A 22,668-nucleotide genomic window follows, 5' to 3' on the forward strand; every position below is an offset into this window, starting at 1 on the left:
GTATACAAAAATTTAGGTATTAACATTTTCCATAAACCAGTAACATTATATACGATGTTTTTATCTTTTAAGTCTATCTCACTAACTTGTTCAAATACTAATAAAAATTATAACTAGTGGATCTAGTTTATCCTCATGCTTCTCAAAATAATCTAAAAATCTATTGTGTATAGCTTCCATATTTATCTTAAAACAAAACTTTTATGGATATAAACCATAAAAGTACTTAAACTTAATAATATTTAATCATTTTTAATCATATAAATAACAACACTAAAAGAATACCCTTGATTTAGAAGATTTAAAACCTTAACAGAAAGATGACCACATATAACTGAATTAAAGTCTTGTATTCGTTCATCATTGTAAAATAAGTTTTTGATACCAAGATATTGTACTAGCTGCTTAGGAGGAACACCACCATAAGAATCAAATACGTACTTTATGTTGTTATCTTTCCAATAGCATATCCAATTAGTACCAATGTTTTCTGATTTATCGAGGTTAACTATACCACACTCATGTACATAGGGTTTTTGTGGAAGCTCATCACTCATAAATACACCTCCAAATCGTTTTATCTTTAATTCTTTAACCAACCTCTCTATATCGAAGTTGGTCAATGTTTTAGTTTTTTGACTTCTTTGGTTTACCTGCCCCTGCTTTTCTTCCATAGCCATATTGTGTCTCTTTTGTTCTTCAAGTTCTTGTTTATTCTTCTTAGCATCCAGTACAGTTTTAGTAATCGCTGATGCACCACCTGCTAATGAGCCAACTGCTCCTAAAGCTGCTAAAATGGCTGGAATTGTAAAAATAAAACCACCCATATGCTCTTTCTTAATCTTTTTCATTTGTGTAGTAGTTAAAGTTAAATCCATTCCTTTACCTTCTTTAATTTTCTTAGATTTATCATTAAGTTGTTTCTTTGTTAATACATGATCGATATTTAAATACTTTAGTTCATTATAAGGAACACTAAACATACAACCTTTAATAGAACACATCTTCCTATTTATTTAAGAGAAAATCTTAGTTTGTAAAAATACAGTTGTTGTAGCTCCATTAAAATCAATTAAGAAATCATTCTCATCTGTTATCCTTATCTCAAAATTGTCAACCTTGTCTTCGGATATAGGGAAAAATAATGGATAAGTAGGCTCATAAATAATACTATGTTTAAACTCAGCATCTGTTTTAAATGATGCTATAATTCCTGTTTCTCTATGTGTGTATTCTGTATCTTTAACAAACATACCATCTGCTATATTACAGTGAACATTTATAGTATCAAACGGATGAAACTTTGGCAACTTACTTCCAATATGTGTTTTGCTTTTATCTAAAACTTAAAGAACATTAAACCCGAGAACAGTACCTATACCCCGAATTGTAACATCATTACTATCAGTTTCTATTTTAACTCTATTTCTTAAATGATCTTCTGATAATGTTATGTTGATGGATTGAGATTTTAAATACTCATTAAGTGATTTTAAATTATATTGCCCTTCTGGTATAAAAACTTGTCTATCACCATATGAGAAACTGTTTTTTTCTGTTGTTATGTTTGGAGTTAGATATGTACTGTAAAACCCAACTAGTCCTATATTTAAATAGTTGCTACTGTTGTCTAATTCGTAATGGAGTTTCTTCTTTAAAACAGAAGTATCACTCGTTAACTTAAATACCTTAGCCATTTATTATATAATAAATGAATGAGTTTGATTTACCTAGAGATATTCCAAGAGAGAAAGTAATCAAGTTAATAGAAGATATCATTCAAAAGTTAGAATACAGTTCAAAGAAGAAAAAGAGAAAACTACGAATTGTTAAATATGCATACTACACTTTCATTACGTTATCGGTTATACTTTCTGCAACAACTGGATTTATTAATATTTTTATACCTGTAACAATTTACTCAATATTAACAATGTCTCTTGCAACTGGAAGTGCTATTATAACAGGTTTGTTTTCTAAGTTAAACAACAACTTAAAGATATAAGATCATAAAAGAGACGATTTTCTCTATAAAAAATGAGTAAGAAAGCTATTAATTTGGATGTAAAAGAGATCATAAAAGAAACAACAGCTAAAAAAGAAATGGAGAACTTATACCTGACGATATTCGATGTCTTATAGTGGGTCCATCTGGGTGTGGTAAGACGTTTTTGCTATTTAATTTTTTATTACAGCCAGGTTGGTTAAACAATAATTACTTCTATATATATTCTAAAAGCATGAATCAGCCAAAGTATGAGCAGTTAAAAGATCGATTTGAAAAAACAGAACTAAAGTTTAAGAAGCAAATAGCAACGTTCTTAAGCGGTAATGATTCTATTGTACCTATTGATGAATGTGAAAAATACTCTGTCGTTGTGTTTGATGATTACATTTTAGAGAATCAAGATACTGTTAGAAATTACTTTACTTTACAAAAGATAGGCGTAGACATATAGACTGTTTCTATCTTGCACAGACATATTCGAAAGTACCTAAACAGCTTATAAGAGATAACGTTAACTTCCTATGCATATTCAGACAAGATGATACTAATCTTAAACATGTGTATATTGAGTTTGTTGGAGGAGATATGTCTTATGATAAATTTAAAGAGATATGTTCAAAATGTTGGCAAAAAGATTATGGTTTTATAGTAATTGATATGACAAGGAAGGTAAACAATGGTAAGTATAGGAACAAGATAAACACTTTATAAACGTTTGATGTTTTTTCACGTTTGTTCGTTTTAACGTTTGACGTTTATTGACGTTTGTTCGTTTTCTATATAATAAATGGAGGAGAAAGATATTAATAAGAATAATAAGTTAAAGGAGTTCTTGATTTAAGGGCTTCAAATCTTGGAAGAAAGAAAGAGCAGGTATATATGATAAATTTAAGACACAAGAACAACCTGTAATTGATGCTATTCAAAACTTGGGAAGTGAGATCAAAGAAGTAGCAGAACAAAATAAAAATCTAATAACTGAACTTGTTGCAGTTGTACATAAGACGGCTTCGATAGATCCTAGTCTGCTAGAAACACCTAAAAAGATAACTTATGATAGTTCTCCAAGTAGTAGTGATACACCTATAACGGGAGAAATAAAACAAATGAGAAAACAAATTAGAGACAAAGTGGAAGGAGTAGAGCCTTTAACAGCAGCCCAATCATTTGGTAAGATTGCAACGAAATATTATAGTAAAAGAAATGATTTGGATTAAGAACTGTAGAAGAAGATGGAAAAATAATAAATAAGGTAGGAAATTCTGAAGTTAAAGTGAATGGCGATGATTTGATAATTAAAGGTAAAACTTATAAAGGAAGAGAAGGTCTATGGGATGTGTTAACGATGAATACTAATAAAAACATTGAAGATTATGATGATGACGATTTTGAACAGTACAAGGAAATAATAATAGAATCAGATGCTGCCTTCCAAAAATATAATCGGGATAAAAAAGTAGCATCTAGTAGAGGTTCTAAGTACAGTAATATTATCAAGCCTATTTGGGATAATTATACTAAACTATCTTTACCTCCAACTCCTAAAAAGAACACGACGCTTAAAGGATTGGTGAAGGAATTCAACAATATACAGAGATACTTAAAGAATGGATGGATGATGTGAGAAAGTTAATTGATCGGTTAATGGTTATAGATGGAGAAGAAAGGGCTGGTAATAATAACTTTTATAATGAGAAAGTAGGTATAGTGAGTATGATTAATAATAAGCTTTCACAATGTATTCCTAATGATCCAAAAGTTATAGGTTATTTGATTAAGATCTTAAATACATTACCACCACGATTCTGGAATGATGAGAAGCTTGGAAAAGGACTAATGAATAAGATTTTAAACATGAAGGGAATACCGGAGTTACATATACCAGGCTTCAGATTTTGCGGGCCTGTTACGAAGCTTCAAGAAAGGTTAGAGAGAGGTGATGAAGGTATTAACCCATTAGATGACGCTTGTAAAGAACACGATATATACTACAGAGACAATAAAGATACAGAGTCAAGACATATTGCAGATAAGGAACTAGAAACTAAAGCATGGAAAAGAGCATTTAGTAGTGATGCGTCAATTTTTTTTTGGTGAACGACTAGCTGCTTTTGGAGTTGGTACTGCTATGAATGCTAAGTTTAAGTTAGGATGGGGATTATAATTTTTTTAATTATTATTATGTATGATTCTTTTATGGGTATATCCCATAAAAGCGTTGTTTCAAGGTTTTCTTTATAATAAATGGATAGTGTTGAGAGTTACGAGTTACAGAGTTTTAAAGCTAACACAAGAACATTTAATAATTTGAATGAAGCTAACAAAGATATTGAGTTTGATTTCGATGTGGGAGATGGCTTCATACATCCACACAAAGCAGATTGTCATATGACTTTTGAAGTTGTTGGTGCATCAGTTGGAGGAACATTTGGTGCAAATGATACTATAAAACTTGTAGATAACTTCTTACCATTCTTCTTTTCTCAAATTGAGATTAGAAAGCATGGAGTTGTTATAGATAAGATTGAACTACCTGGAATTACATCTACAGCTATTGGAACATTAAAGATTTCCAAACCAGAAGTTGAATATTTAAAACAAGCAGGATTTGAAACAGATGATAAACTTGGTCTAAGAAAGGACTTTAGTGTTTTGTACCCATTAAGATTAATTCCAGGCTTCTTAAGTGATTATGAAGAGGTTATGTGGAAAGGTGGATTGAGAATAACATTTACAAAAGCTAACAACAATAACGATGTCTTGTACAAATGGACTGGATCAGGAGCAGGTGCAGCAGCTCCTCATGATGGAAAAATAACAATAAAAAGTATGGAGATAAGAATGCCTATTGTTGAATACGAATCTAATTATGAAAACAAGTTAAAGTTGAATATTCTTAAAGAACCTAAAATCATGTTTTCATTCCATACTTATCAATGTGTTCAGAAGACTGTTGTAGGTTGTAATGTAGTTGTAATGTAGTTGTAATGTTCCAAACTGATAGAAGTGGCAAACAAACAGCAGATGCAAGTAAGTTTGATCATTGTAAGGTAAAGAATATTTATCTTAAGAATGGAAGGAATGAGGTATTTCCAAAAGAATCAAGAAACTTAGATATTGCTAACAAGGATTATTTTAAGATGTATGAAGATTATACTGCATTTAAGAGAATAACATGTGGCAATACCGAAATGTACTATGATCCTAAAGAGTTTATAGATAACAGACCAATGTATGTGATTAATTGTAGTAAGAGGAAGAATGTATCGGCAAATGAGAGAACAAACATAAAGATTGTAGTAGACTTTGCAGAACCTGTGGCTGCTAATACTATATGTTATGCGATTTTAATTGGACAAAAGAACTTTACATATGATCCCAAGAATGAGAAAGTAGTAGAAGAGTTTTAGATAGTTAAATGTATGTTTGTATTATTTTATGGAAATTTTTCCATAAGCGAAATTGATAAAAAATGATGAAGATTGTATGTTGTTGCGGATTAACGTGGGTGCCGTTTTCCAGGACCCGTATTTGTTTGTATGTAACTTTGTTTTCTTCATCTACGTGTCTTTCAATGGCGTTTGCGGTCTTCAAATGATTAAATATTTTTTGTGAAGATAAAAATTGAAGTGTTCATTGATTTTCTATATAATAAATACGATGTCGAGTCATATTGAGCTTTTAAATAAACTTGGAAGTCTTGAACAAAAACAAGTTATTGGATTAAGAGAATTAGAATTAAATACAGAATATAAGATTGTGAAAATGGAAAAGATTAAAACTAAGTTTGGAAAGAGCATTTTAGTTGAATGTGAAGAGTTTAAAATATTTCTTCCACCTAGATTTACAAAACACTTAACAGATAAAATGATTGATGAGATCGTTAAAGATGGAATAAAAATCAAATACACTGGTTTAAAAGATAATTATCCAACTGTTGAGTTTTGTATGTGAATTTCAAATGATGATCGGTTCTGTGAATCCAAAGAATAATAAAAATGATCAAAAATATGTCGTCAGAAGTAAAAAATGGAGTGGATAGAATGGATCCTCAAAAGAAATTTATACTTACTAATAATTTCAATGTAATTGTGAAAAATGTGCAGACCGAAGTTCAAGTTGTTTTTGATATTAACGGCTGTCTATTCAGCTTGAATTATAATCAGTGGACAGAGTTTAAGAAGTCATTGTTTCCTATTGAGAACGAGGTTAGCAGAAGATTCCATTATTAATATCCGAACTTGTAATTTTAAGTATGTTTTAAGTGTATAAGTGTTTTTATAGTATCAAGACTATAAAAACTAAGACCTTTGGATATACAGAACATAATGTCATTTAAATTTTAAAGATACATGTATAAATAATTGATTTATTTGAGTTTTTGTAATTATATTCTTAGAGTTATGCAACCTACAAAACATTCGATAGATATTAAATTTATTTGCTTATTGATTGTCGTTTGAATTTTGAAAATCGGTTAATATTTGATGTTATAGCAAATTCAAAATTTCGGGAATTTTTTACGGGTTTATTTTTGAGTTTTCGGGAAAATGTTATTCTTTAAAAAAGTCTTAGAATTTTATTGTTATTATGGTAGTATTTTTTATTTTTCGATTTGATGAAAATTAGTAGAGATATTGAAAAAGGGAAATATATCCTGAGGGTTATACAACCATTTATGCATTTTATAAAATTGGATATGTCATTAGTATTGATTTGCCGTTTGAATTTTTGAAATCGGTTAATTAGGAGCCGAGCTATTGAATTTTAACGTTATTTGAGTAAGGCTGCCAGTGTTGCCAACCACTTTTAACAATTATCATATTTATTAGTAATGGGGTGAATTCATCCCTATATGTTTTAAAGTGATATCTTGAAAAATTAAAATCCTGGAACGTTCCGAAAAAATACTGATTTGGCAACACTGACTTTTTTCTTTTATCTTGCAACTTAGGTTTTAGTTCTGATGTTCTGGTATCGCTGAGTGTTGATGGGAAAGAAAGAGAGAAAGAGACTCGAGAGATTTCGTCACGGATTAATGACGTCATGTATGATGTATTCTCCTTCGAGGAGACTACGTCAAATAGAGCGCCCTCTCGAGTGCTAGCTAGAAGTTGTGTTGAAGGAAGAGGCTGATGTGTATATATGTTGACGTGAGGAGAAGGAAAGAGAATCGGATTGGAAGGTCCTGTGCTGGTACTGGAATCGTTCAAATGAATCAGTGACAGATCACCCATTCCAGTAAATGCTACATTTGTTATATTTCTTCTCATTGAATTTTTAAAACTAATTGTTAACGGATTTTCACGATTTAATTGTCAAATGAAAGCTTATAAACTGGAGATTAAGATGCAATAAATATATTTTGTGTAGGATTCCATTGTAATATTTTAGATGTAAGTTTGTATGATTTTAAATGTCATAAAAGCCTATGCGATCTCACTTTGGGTTATCCTTCTGTGTTAAAGTACAATAGTCAGCGGTGGCTTCATAATTTTTTGGCAGTTAGGGGGGTTGGAGGGGGAAAAGTGTCATAGAACCTACATTCATACCCTACTGGTGGCCGTTTCGCTTCTTTCTTTTCGAGATGCAATATTTTAAACTATCCGTTCCTTCTCAAAACCGATTTCTGCTTCTTGTTAACAATTGGTAAACAGTAAGCTATAAATCGATTTGTCCGCAAGTGTTTGACAATATTCCTGATTAGAAAGACCAGTTTGATAGTACAGGAAGTCAATAGACGTAATGGTTCTGTCATTTTATATGCAAGTGCAAAGGAAAAGAAGGAAGTAATATAACTAGTGTATGAATAGAAATTAAAAGTTATTATTATTATTATTATTATTATTATTATTATTATTATTACTATTACTATTATTAGTATTATTATTATTATTTGCAATCCATCACTATCAACGTTCAAACAAGTTAATTCTACAGACGAGTTAATTCCCTTCTCTAAAATTGTTTGACTTTTCGTTTTTTCTTTTTTCTTTCTTTTTTGCAATTTTTTATTACCTTGTTTTGAGCTCGAATGATTACCCCACTTAATATTCAACTTGGATCCGATTCTAGTTACACAGTTAAGGAATTATCCACAGAAAGATACATTTAGTTTTTTATTGGTGTTGTTTTATTACGAGCGTTTGCATGCGTGGAAAAAAAGAAATTTCTATTTTACGTAGATGCCAATGTAAAGCGAATTAATGTTAACTACGGTGCCCGAGAATTATCCTGGCAGTGACGTAGACTTCGCTCTTGCTCAAATGCTATCCCACTGGTTAAAGCAGACACTTCGTTCAATTCAACGTCCAATCCCAGGAAAGAGAAAATGCGCGAATACAAATACCAACTTAAAAGCACGCTCCCTTCTCTACAACAGGAAAGCGAAAGGAAATGAACCGAAATGGGAGATTCATTTTTGATAAATATACTTCTCATCTTTGTATAACGATAACTGGAGTTTGAGGAGACATAAATGCTACATTTTTTGCTATTATATTTATATAACTTTCATGAAGAACATGGTTATTTTATACTTGAATTTTATATTATAAGTATGTGGAAAATAATTTTAAATGATAGCCATTTATGTTTATTCTGTTCTAACAACACGCAGATTTCAACATGCTACAAACTTTCCTTCTATTGAAGATAGACACAAACATGCTGTGGACGAAATGGGAAAGGAAATCCAAAGTTTATTTTAAAGAAACTCCCATGTCTTTACCTATCATGGTTCTTGAGTTAGAGGATGATATGTGAACGTGTTTCCTGGTCGCGGAAACAGAACGTGGGGGTTAGTGAACGTAGCTTTGAAAAATATAACATTTACCAATAGGACATAAAAACAGCACTTCAAAGAAAAACACAGAAACAAATTAAAAACCGAAAGCGAAATGAAATAAACTGAAAAGCGCGTGTTTTCTTTATGTCGGGCTGTACAGTCTCTTCTGATTGGTGAAAGTTGTCAATCCTTTGTTTTATTCTCGTTCTCGAAATTTTGTGTATAAGAATGAGTGATAGTAGAAGAAAGGCAAGCCGTTGCATTGTGATGCAGGAGACATTGTTTTTAATGTTTACAACTTTTCTTGCAGCAAACAATAATAAATCTGACAGTGTTCATGAAACCTCCCGAGCAACATGTGTCAGTGAGAGATCCGTGTGGCGAATTGTGAAAGAGAAGGAGTAAAATCTGGACAACATGTCGTAACACCCTGTAAAGCAAGGCCAAATACACAGGAAAGACAAATAAATTTAGATTCTTTCGATGAATTAGTAGTTCGTAGAACAATTCACAATCTCTATGCTGAAGGCATTGTCGCCACCTTAAATAAATTATTGTGCAAACTTAAGAAAAGCATTGACTTCAAAGGTTCTGAGTGGGCATTACAACAAATACTGCGCATGTTGGGATTTAGGTTTTAAAAAAATCTATTGGAAATAGAAAACTGCTTTTTGAAAGGAAAGATATTGTCGTTTGACGACATAAATATAGGGTCTAATCTTATTTTTATATATATGCTAGTATTATTCAAATACATTGTTACCTAAATTCTCTCTACTTCGCTACCAGCATTATTTTAAACTGTAGTTACGACGTGACGTGCGAAGCGTTCAGTGTACCATCTAAGCACTATTTGTGAATAGCGTAAGTTGGTAGCCTTGCAACTGAGAGCGTTGACGTCACTGCCAAGATAGTTCTCGCCGACTGTAATAAGCAAAGTTGTTAATGTTTAATTTAGTCGGCAATATCCTAGTGAGATCAGCGAAGTTAAATAGTATCGGATCTGGCCAGAGTGACCATGCGTACATTGGTATCGGCATTGCGGTATCCACCCAGAGTCGTGAGGACAATTGGAGAGCTACTTGAAAGAAAATATTGAACTCGGTGACTTCAACTCTCGGCTATTCAAGATTCGTCTAATGGAATTTGGCAATGGAATTTGCAGATATTGACTCAAGAGAAAGTGTAAGCGAATTTTGAATTCAAGATTGCCTAATAGGAAATTATGTTGGTAGTACTGACAAGAAATGACACAATTTGAGAAAAGTTTCTAAATTTAAAAAAAAAAGTAAATAAAAAGTGCACATCCAAACAGTATAAGCGTAATTACACTATATGACTAGCGCAATTACACTGTTTGACACCAAGATATGAAAACATTACATGAAGTTAGAAAATGCATTACGGAAAACATAAAATGAAGTCACAAATTGTACGATAGCTTGCATAATTCATAAAATAAAATTAAAGCACAAAAGATCAGCACAAACACAATTACGGTATAGATAGTATACGCCTGACATCGAGCTTCACCATTAAAGGTGCTAATTTTTAATTAAGTGTAACTGTTTTAGTGCAGTATGTAGGGGTTTGATCCGAAAAAAATAACTTAATGAAACTAATGGGACAGCTTCTTCCCATCAAGTATAGGCATTTCCTAAAAGTAACCAGATATTCACTTAAGCTTCACCCAATATAGCTGCCATATCTAATTTGATCGCCGCAGTCTATAGAATATCCGTGTTTCCTTGATTTCTTACCTTTCGTCCAATTATACTATTTTGAAACTTACAACAAAATATTTTGTAAACAAAATTTCCTTTCGTTTGATATTGTACAATCTCTGTAGGTTAGGTAGATATAAAGTTACAAATGAAGGAGAGGCTTGTGTCGTTTAATCTTGTATCTTTTTTTTCACGAGTATTTTCCTGATTTTTCATAAAGAAAGCAGATTTCATCAATCAGTCGAAATGTTTAAATACATGAAAATACAGCAGGAAGCATGGATTATGATATTTTTAAATGAATTTTCAGGAAGTAACATGGCTTTGTCTTTGTTCCAAAAAGGGAAGGAAACGTTAGAAAGTACTCAAGAGATACACAGTTAATTGTAACAGGTTGTGAGTATAATCAATAATTCTATCACGAACCTTGAAGAACTAGTAAAAGTGAGATAATGTTTCCAATTATACTTTTATGCATCCCATGGGGTGACGCACTGGCTTTCTGTCGATATTTCACATACAGAAAACTTATTTCACACCAGTCACTTACCCCTCAGTTTTACTCTTAAGAGCAAGTGCTAGCAGAGGACACGTATAGAAAGTGTACCATCAGGAGCTAACTTGGCTGGTGCAACATATTCAAGTAATTTTGATTGGGAATCGGAGGAGAAAATGGAGAACGCTACCTAGTTCGTTATTTGGACATACCAGTGACAAACATTTTTTTTTTTTTGTAAGCTTGTGTATTGCAAATTTAAACTCTCATCTACTTAGGCCTATTGTTCATGTTCGAGATTGTTCCACTCATACATGTGGATTAATTGTAGGAAAATCACATTTTAGGAATCAAAAGACAACAGAATTAAAGTGTCTCAACAACTTTTATTTTAAATCTGAAACAGCAGTGGATCTGGTGCAACCCAACAATATCGTTTATGTCCCAACAGTGTACCGTGCCAGGGATGGACATTTTTTGTGTTTTATGTACCATAAATTATTTCTATCGCTTACAAAAAAACTGAAGTTTTCTTAAATAACGTTTTCTCTATACATTATTTTGCTAAATAAGTTTACAGAAACTTCCCTATTGTTCTCAAACGCATCCTATTTTGTATATGTCAGTGTAATTCTAGTAAGTTCACATATTTCCTTTATCTATTTTTTATTTATGTAAATATTATTTTATAAACAAACAAGGAAATCAGAAAAATACGCTTGAAAGAAACACAGGCCCAACATTAAGCGATACAAGCCTACTCCTTCATTTCTAGATTTATATCTACCTGACCTACAGAGATGAATATACGAAACGAAACGAAATTTTATTCACGAAAATATTTTGTTACAAGTGCCAAGGCCGTATAATTGAACCTAAGCTAAGAAATCAAGGAAAACTATTTTCTATACATAGTGTCGGCCAAATTGAATATGACAGCCACATTGGATGTAGCTCAAGAGTAATGTTCGGGGACTTTCAGGATATTACTATACTTGATAAAAGGAAACTATCCTGCAAGTTTCGTTAAGCTACCAATTTGCGCTGGGTTTGTCAAAATTTTCCGCTACATACTGGACTATTTAATAAGAACGTGAAAATAGTTTCAAGAGAAAATGATGACTATTAATAAGGTGCAGGACTACCAACGTATGCGAACTAAACGAAGTGTTTTTTAAAAAATCAATTTTCCCCTAGTAAGAAATTTAACTTTGTCATTGCTTGGATTGACGTTAGTAGCTTATTTGCTATATGTAAACATTCCTTCGTTGCAGGGTGCCTTTGTTCAATGTATAGCAACGAGTTAAATGTATAGCAGATGGTCTTATGTAGGTGTCTCGTAATTTTATTATTGTGTCAATTAAAAAAAAGAACAAGCTGTCACTTTAATGTGACATATGGATGTTGGACAATACTTTAACTGTTGGAAGGCAGAGAGACAATCAAATAAATTTTAGAAACATGAGAAACATGAAAGAAAAGGATACAATTTGAAATTGAGAAGGTTCTTGTAACTGTCTCGTAATTTGAACCTTGTGTCATTAAAAGAAAGAAGAAAACTGTCAATTTAATGTAACATATGGATGTTTGAAAATAGTCTAACCATGGGAGGTGAGAGAGAGATCTGAAATGACTTTTAGAAAGTTTGGAAACATGAAAGAAAAGGATACGATTTGAAATTGAGACGCTTTTTGTAACACTGTTACAATTTGAACATTGTGTCATTAAAAGAAAGAATATATTGTCACTGAAACGTGACATATGGGTGTCTGAGAAAGTTTAACTGTTGGAAGCCAGAAAATAGTCTAACCGTAGGAGGTGAGAAAAAACACGTCAAATAAATTTTAGAAACATGGGAAACTCTGGATAAACAACAAATGTTAAAAGATATTGACTGTCTAAGATGTAAGGCGTAGGAGAAAGAGAACCCTTTGATGGAAAAGAGTAACGAAAGAAACATATACACAGGTGTGCTGTAATTTTTGGGTGGTCCAGGTTTTTTTTGGAGGTGGAGGGGGGGTGTACTGTACTTTTCTGTGGACATTGCTTAATTGGGGGACTGTAACTTGCACCCTATGGAGAGATAACAGACATTATACTGAAGGAGAGAGAATGTAAGAAATACCTTGAAAATGTTACATTGCCCCATACTGAGAGACATGGCACAAGATTGCATAGGGAAAGTGTAGTGTCCTTTTGAGCAAAGGACCAGTTTAAATTAACGTGGGAATAGTTAAGAACCTTACCATTTAAAGGGATATGTAGAAAATTACTACAATAGAAAGCGAAACTTTTTTGTGCCGATGAGAAAATGTCATGTTGGTTGCGACTCACCTGTATGTCTAACTCTTTTTAGAAAAGAAAGAAAGAATTGAAATAGTTGAAAAAAAGATCTTTTAAGTTGTTAGGATGTAGAAAGTTATCTGAGAAAAACGTATGTGACATTTATTGTTGATGGTTGAGACCCCCTGTAATTTCGAGTTGAACGTAACTCTTTTTAGAAAAAAAAGATTTTTGCGACTTGTTAGACAGAAAAATGTTTTCTACTCCGATAGAATGAAAAAAGAAAGAAAGAAAAAGCCCTTTTTCTGGAAAAGATTCTTGTTAACTTTAAAGAATAGCTATTGTACTTGTTTTTGTGAAAAAACGAAAGGGCGAAAACAGACAGGTTGTGAATGAGATTGGTATTATGTTAATGGTTTAACAGAGGGAGAAAAAAAAAGAAAAAAAAGTATTGTTGAAGTTAGGGATACTATCATGAATGGATTTTTGTAGTTTTGAAAAGGAGTGTGAGAAACTTACGTGGAAAATAAGATAATATTTGCAATAGAAATATAGATATTTTGGGGTTATAGATTTAATTGAAGTTTTAATTTAGTTGAATTTTTATGCCAAATAGTTGAAAAGATAAAGATGACAAGAGACAAGATTGGTTCGATAATATATTATATTTGGTCTAGGAATTAATTCGTGCGGTTTTTAATAAAAATTGAAGCTTTATTTCAAAAACAAAGTAAATGAATACGTTAACAAAAATATTGTTCATCGCTAGCCACTACTTTCTCCCATCTTTCAGGCAATTTACGGATTCCGTGTCGAAAGAATTCCTCATCTTTTGACGCAATCTAATCAAAGATCCATTTTTCGATATTTTCTGAAGAAGTGAACCGCTGTCCAATCAAATCGTTATTCATGCAATCGATCAAGTAGTAGTCAGACGGAGCAGTGTCTGGTGAATATCGCGGGTGGAGTAACACTTTCCATCCGACATTTTCCAAATAGGTTTTGACCGGTTTTGCGACATGTGGTCGAGCGTTATCATCTTGATAAATAAGTTTATTATGCCTGTTATTCCATTCTGGTCGTTTTCAGTCCAGAGCTTGCTTCAAACGCATTAATTGTTGTCGATAGCGGTGTCCATTAATAGTTTCACCAAGTTTCAGAAGTTCATAGTACACCACACGTTTCAAATCCCACCATATATACAGCATAACCTTTGCACAATGAATATCTCGTTTCGGTTGTGAAGGACCTGGTTCACCTTGCTTCACCCAGGCCTTTTTTCGTTTAGGATTCTCGTAATGAATCCACTTCTCATCACCAGTTACAATTCGATGCAAAATTCCCTTCCTTTTCTGTCTTTGAAGCAGGAATTCGCAAACGGTTTTTCTTCTTTCAACGTCTTTCTTTTCAATTCATGTGAAACCCAATAAGACATCTTTTGAATCATTCCTATGGCTTTGAGACGTTTGGAAACTGTTGTTTGCTCAACTCCAAATGCTTCTGCAAGTTCGTCCTGCGTTTGACACGAATCCTGATCAAGCAATGCTCTCAATTCTTCATCTTCAAATTCTTTTGGCTGTCCAAATTGCTTTTGGTCTTCCAAGCTGAAATCACCACCTTTAAACCGTGCAAACCACTTCTGACACGTTCGCTCAGCTAGACCATGGTCACCAAACACTTCCACTAAAATATGATGACTTGCGGTAGCAGTTTTCTTCATGTTAAAGCAATGAAGAATAACTCCCCGCAAAAACACTTTATCAGGCACAAAATGCGCCATTTTCAGTTGAAGAAAAAATGTTGTTGTTTCCGCTTCAAGCAACTGACATATACTAAACAAGATGCTCAATGACAGTAGTTTTCAACGCATGTTTGGATCAACGAAACTATGGGACAATAAGCTAGTTACGCCATCTTTTGTAAAACCGCACGAATTAATTCCTAGACCAAATAGTTGAGAAAAAATAGATTAAAAATGTGAGAAAATATATATGGTGTGTGTGTGTGTGAATAATAAGGTAATAATACGGATGATTACAAACTTATATTTTTGTAGTTGGAATATTGAAAATGAAATATTTGAGTTTACGATGCATGGTTATTTTGGTTAGGCTAAGGTGGGATTAATCATAGGGAAGAATCATAAATACTTTGAGAATTCGAAGGAACACAATATGATCTGAATGGATTTTGACTTGACTTGATGGTAGTTTGGCATTTGGTTTCAACACCGAGGCTACATGAGACATGGACTTAGTGAATAATAAGGGTATAATACGGATGATTACAAACTTATATTTTTTGTAGTTGGAATATTGAAATTGAAATTTTTATGATTACGTTGCATGGTTATTCCGGTTAGGGTAAGGGAGAGGATGAGTAAAAAATGGTGAAATGAGAAAGTGAGAGGAAACGGAAGAATTGCGAGAAAATGCATGATGAGAGTATTTAGATGCTTTTTACAATAACCTAGTAAGTAGGGCGCACACCTTTGATATGTGTGCGGTTAGGGTGAAGGAGACGATAATAAGTGATGAATGAAATGGTGGAAATGGGACAATTGCGAGAAAACCCACGAACACGGTCTTTGTTTACCATAAAGTTGAATTGATTGGGTCGGGGATTGAACCTTTGGTACGTTAGATGGAATATTTTATAACGTAAAGTATAAATATGTAATATATTAGTGAAAGAACATGATTATATTGGGTGTATATTAAAATATGTATGTGGTGTAAACTGTGATTGAAGCTGAGACTTCAAGAACGAAAGCTGAACGCCTTAGTATTGGATTGTAAGTTAGACTTTTAGTTTTAAAAATGTCAGTGTATGGTGCCATACTTACAGAGAGAGACGGAAAAGAGCTCTTCTAGTGGTGAATAAGATAATAAAACTGAAAAAAGGCAAACCTTTGGTTTCGTTTTCGTTTTGCAGAACCTACAAAAGTGTATTGTATTTTTTTTTTTTGGCTATTGTGAAGTATCTAGACGCTACAAGCTGTATTTAAGGGAAAGAGTTTCTTTTATGTGAGAATTTATTGTTTGTAGAGAGATACTTGCGTAAATTTTCTGTTGTATTGAAGGGAAGTTGTAGGGGGCATCCTTTTAAAAGAATTTTGCTTTAAGACATACAGTAATTGGACGAAAGTGTTTGCAGGGGACGCTAAGATTTGAAAAAAAAAGAAAGCGTAAAATGTTTGGCGTTAGTTTGACTCTTTTATTTGTGAAAAAATATAAATATGTTGTTTTGGAGAACACGCTTATTTGTATTTTAGAGCTTAGTCGGTGATACAACGTTTGCGTGTGATAGTTAAGGAAAGGAGTTTTTTAGTTGACCAGAAATATCTATATTTGGAAGGTAAGTTGAATTTTGTTTTTTATATTTATTCTATAAAGAAATAATGAAAGAACTTAACTTTTATAGATAATTGAAGTGAGAATATATCATTTTTAATGTAAATTGTAACATGAGCTTATTTTTATTTGTTGACTTTTAAGAAAAATAAATGAGAAATATTGAAAAGCTGAGGTGGAATTAATTTTTAAATTTATATAATAGCATAGAACTTATTTGTAAACCACCCAAGTAATTTTTATTAAACTTTTAATATATATATATATATATATATATATATATATATATATATATATATATATATAGAGAGAGAGAGAGAGAGAGAGAGAATGATATTATGTGTTTGCGGAGGAGGTGTTGAATTTATACTAAATTATTTTTTCTTATTTTTGTTTTAGATTTTTTCCTGGATCGATTTTAGGAGATATTTTGAAGGAATTTTTAGATTTGAGGTAAGAAATAAATTATTTTATTTATTTTTAAACTTAAGAGAGGAAAACTGCGGAGCTTATTATGTTTAATTGACTTTTTGGAAAAGATCAGTTTTAGTTGCGAACATTTTGACTATAGTATGTGTAGCCTAGTTTTATTGAGAGGAAAGCAGGAAACGATGGAAAAATAAAAGCTTATAAATACCATAGAAAATGGAATATTTCAGTTTAACGTCCCACGATTATGCCCTTTAGGCTAAGAGTGACGGGTGATTAAGGGAAATGAATGATCATGGAAAAATCGGTGGAATGAGAGTGTGGTAGGAAATAGAAATACGTGAAACAACCCATGGACCTTATGTTGTCCACTAGAAAGTTACATGTTTAGGGATTAAATAAAACACCTTACGCATTAGAGGTACTGTTGAAACATATGCATAGAAATGAGGAAACGATGGAAAGATAAAAGCTTATGAATGCCGTAGAAAATGGAATATTTCAGTTTATCGTGTGACAATTATGCCCTTTACGCTAAGACTAACGCATAATTAAGGCAAATAAATAATAACTGAACAATTGTTGGAATGAGATAGTGGGAGGAAACGGGAAAATCCACTAACAGAATATTGTTTAACAGAAAGTTAATTTGCGGGAAATTGAAGGAGGGATTGCATACACCAGAGGTGAGCATTATAACATTGAGGTTCCGTTTGAACATAACGAAAGGAAAGCAAAAGATGGTGCAAAGATAAAAGTTTATAAATGCTATAGAAAATAAAATTTTTAAGTTTGACGTTTTACGCTTATGCGGGTTAGGCTAAAGGGTAATAATGCAAGATGGATGAAATGGTGGAATGAGATAGTGGGAGGAAAGGGAAGAATTGCGAGAAAACCCACGCTTACGGTGGTTTTGTATAGTGTATACGAAACAAGAAGATGTGATATAGCAGTACTTACATGCCTTTTTACAGTGACCTAGTAAGTAGGGCGCACACCTTTGCTGTGTATTTCTGTTAGGCTAAAGGAGATGATGATGATGATAATGAGTAATGAATTTTTTTATATTGTTTTGTGTTATGCAGAAAGCTTTTGAAAAAGTATATAGAAAGTGTGAGGAAGCGGGAGAACCCCGACAAAACCTACACATATGGTGTTTGCGCAGCATAAATTTGACTTGTTGCGGATTGGGATTGTATGAGAGATTTGAAGCACCGGAGGCGGGCATTATAGTATTAAGGTACCGCAAACTGGCGTTAATAAATATTGGAATTTATTATTAGAAAGAGGATATGAAATATAAACTTTTAGTTAATTCATGAATTGGAAAAAACAAAAGCAATGTTATGTAAAATAATGTGGAATTGAAATTAGTTGAGTGAATGTGATGAATTGAACTGAATTGTTTTACGTTTAAGGCACCGCTATCTTAATTGGAAAAGTGTAGTTTGCCATATATTTTTGCGTGTAGATAGAAGGTTACGTAATAGTGCCATGGATTTAAACACACTGTTATTATGTAGTAGTTTGGCGATGACAGTTTTTTTAATATTGGAAACACTCACCAACATTTATGACATGAAAATTGATAATGTAGGTGCAAGTGTACCATAATTATTTTGCAAAAGAGATAATTGAATTATTATTAGTAATTTATTGTGTCTTAAAACTAATTATATTTGTTAGGTAAAGAATTGGGAAAACCTTGCATGTGTAATATTAGTATGGATTTAACTAATAACGTGCAGAGAAATGTTTTAATGCCTAAATTTAATTGAAATTGATACCTATATGGACTTTTTATTGGGAATTTCACTATTTGAGGGAGTGTGCTTGCGACTTAAATATTATTATTATTATTTTTGAAATATATATTGCGTTATACCTGTTGTACAGCTTTATGTAACTGCCCTTATGTCCGAAAGAATAAAAAATAAAAATACAGGAAACATGAAAGCATTGGGTGCTAAAATATTTAGTCAGAATGAAACTAAATTCATGAATTATATTATAGAAATATAAGTATAGAAAAAATTAAATGACCGCATTTAAAATGTGGATATAAAGTTGATTATGAGTTTAGCGTACCTTTGAGCAGCGAGGCAATATGAGACGTGGACCTACAACTTTACGTGCAATGGGAACCATATGAGTTTGCCCCGGGAACCGAACGCTGGTTACCCACGCAAAATGCGCGTACGCTAACCGCTTAGACATGTAGGAGCTTATGAACGACAATAGTTTTTAGGAAAACTGGATTTTGTTTTTTTTATATTAATTTATTGAAAATATTGAATTGTTTTTTATGACACTTAGCACTTTATGTTGCACGGTAATGCGAATTAGGGTAAAAGAAGATGATAATTAAGGATGTGGAAGGAAACGGAAGCATTGCGAAAAAATTATGAACATAATATTGTTTACTATAAGATTAGTTAACCAAATCTCTTGTTAAGGAATGTCCTAGAGGGTATGTTGACAGGAAAGAAAGGGAGGGGGGCGAAGAACACTACAATTAATGAGTGATATTAAAACAGAAAGATTATACTCGAAGACGAAAAGGTTAGCGTAGGATTGTGGAGCATACAAGCTTGTTAGCTGTGGCAAGTGACTTGGTATTAAAGGCAAAATATCTATAATAATGACTTAAGCAGAAAATAGAACTATGAAGCAAATGTACTAGAGGAAATTAGTTTAGGATTTGTGTAGGAAAAGTAAAATAAAAACGTAATGATAACTGAATATTATCTTGGTAGTATTGTAAATAGGAATGTTTGCTAGGAAAAACTTGTGCTTAATTTTTGTGGAATTTCATATAAATGACACGAATATGTTGATACATTCGTAATAAGGACGTATGTTATTTGATATTTTGAATATTTAGGGAGAGACAAACATACAAATTTTTTTTGTTGGGAGGGTTACAAAGTAATTTTGTTAGAATATGTTTGAAACTGGTAATTTTTAAGGTCTTGTGAACATTTATATGTAGGTTACTTTTAAAATTAAGGTAAAAAATTGTTGAAAAAATTAAATTGTTTATGATTGAAGGAATGAAATATTACTTTTGTTGGAAATATAGGTGAATTGCGTTATAAACATGATTTAGGGAACTTAGCTCCCCAGAGTTTTTACTGATGGAAAATAAATAAATAAATAATAATAGCAGCTTGCTTAAAAGAGAACAAATAAAAAATAGAGTCATTATTTGTATTGAAGATCCAAGTTTTAAGAACTGATATGTAAATAATGAAATAACTTTGACAGATCAAATTATAGGCGCTAAACGAATAACTATAAGACTAATAATTGAATATTCAATGTACAGTAGCTATTTATTTTGAGAATAGAACAGTGAATTGTTACTGATAGTTATATAACTGATTGGATAAATTGTTTTAGAGACATAAAAATAAGGTGATACTTATTTTAATATATTTTTAACAGCACGTATGCTTAAATATAACCTGTGAAATTTTATAGTATTATTTGATATTTATAAGTGCTTATTTTTGTTTTTTGCAGAATGGAGGGATCACGACCGTCGACTTCATTTGATGTTTTTTCTACATTTAAAGAATTAGATGAGATGATGATGTTCACAGTTGAAAGTGAAGAAGAAACTAATTTCAAAAAAAGAAAGGGCGAAAAAGAAGAAGATTTGTGGGAATTGTTTCCGTTAGATGAGGAAACAACAAAACTCTTAATATTGGCTGTCAAACGCGTGGAAGCAGTAGAAAAATTAAAATTAAAAAAACGAAAACTGTAAAAAAAACACAAAGAAAAAAAACGTAAATATATAAGAAATAAAAAGGAAAAAAAAGAAAATTAGATTAGACATTATAAGTTGTGTGTTTTATTAATTCCAATTTGATTACTTTAGGTAATTTGAACTGTGAAAAATCAGGTTTTAAGGTTACTTGGTTTTTGGGTGGTTAGAAGACTTTATAGCGACAACATTTTTTTATGGTTTTTCTTTCAGTTTTCCGGTTGATTGTAAAAAGACTGCAGCTAACAAATGGACTGGAGTAAGGTAATGTATATTTTTTTTATGGAAGACCCAGCGAAGAATGTTAGTTTCACAGGGATTTAAGATTGTTTTGGTGTTAAAATTACAGGAAAAAAAAGTCTATAGAAACCTTATAACAAGAAGACTGCTGAAAATATAATTTTCAATTGCTGACTAAAGATGCTTTTTGAACTTGATTAAATTACAAAATGTATGAATAAAAGACAAATTTTAGGTAGTGCAAGCTGGAATCCAGCTCAGCTATCTAAATATTTATTATTATTATTATTATTATTATTATTATTATTATTATACATTTGACAGACCTGGAAAATAATTTTGACTCGTCTGTTTTTTTTTAAAAAATTATGCTTATCTTATTCTTCCTATTCATTACTTTCCTTCTACTTTTTTCTTTTATACTCATATGAAGAAAAAAAAGACAATTTTTCGTAAACTATATGCATTCAAATTGTTGTCACACATGATCTCTTACTCTGAGGGAAGTATTTGAGAACAGAATTCTAGGAAAAATATTCCAAGCCAAGAGGAATAAGAATGGGGATTGGCAAAAGCTTGATATTGAGGAACTACATAGTTTATACGATTACCCATCATTGTTAGGGTTAACAAGTCTAGGAGGGTTAGGTAAACAGTTCATATTGATTTAATGGAACGCTTTCAAAGTCTTGACTGGTAAACTTATAGGAAAACGATCGTTAGGAAGACCTATGCACAAATGGGAGGAAAATATTAAGATGAATTTTGTAAAAATAGGATAGGCAAAGTACAAATTGTATACAATTGGGTATGGATAAAAGTTAGTGAAGACCTTATGTGAACCTCTGGGTTCCATAGGTCATAGACTTGGTTAGTTAGTTTTATATGCAATGAAAATAATAATAATATTAAGAACAAGAAAGATAAATAAAATTCACCTCTTTTCTGCTACCCGTTTTTTTTAAAATAATTTTGTTTGTCCCCCTTAAAAACATTATTGAAGCTTTATAACACATGTATTGGTAACGTATTTTGATCTTGATTGAAGGAGCAATGAAGATCGAGACCAACTTTGTTTCTAACTGCAAAATTTACTTAAAATTTTGATATATAATTTATAATTTCCAGGGGATTTTTATGTTTCACAGTTTAGCGATTATTTCCATATTTTATCGATTGCTGCATTTTAATAGATTAATTTGAAAAATATGGCATAAAAAATCATTATGTGTACAAGACTCCACTGAATATGTATGATACTTAAAAAAAAGAAATCTTACGTACATTTTTTCGGACAAATGTCAGATAGAACCGTTGTTATGAGATTTTTTACGGCAAATTTAAGATTGAAATACGCAAGCCGGAAATGTTGTGCATTTCCTCAATGGTTTTCATGAAGGTTTACCTACAATTTTAAACGAGAAGAAGCCCAAAGTGTACAGACTGGTTACCTAGCGCAAGAGAGCGAGAGAGGGAGGAAAAAAAAGAAAAAACTTTGCTTCATTGTAGGCTATGGATTGGAGCGGAGGTTGGCGGGGCGGGAGGATTTTTGTTTGTTTGTAGTTTGACTTGAAGAGCG

This window comes from Thermobia domestica, chromosome 16 (assembly GCF_964235325.1).
Source record: "Thermobia domestica chromosome 16, izTheDome1.hap1.1, whole genome shotgun sequence".
In the NCBI taxonomy this organism is placed as follows: Eukaryota; Metazoa; Arthropoda; class Insecta; order Zygentoma; family Lepismatidae; genus Thermobia; species Thermobia domestica.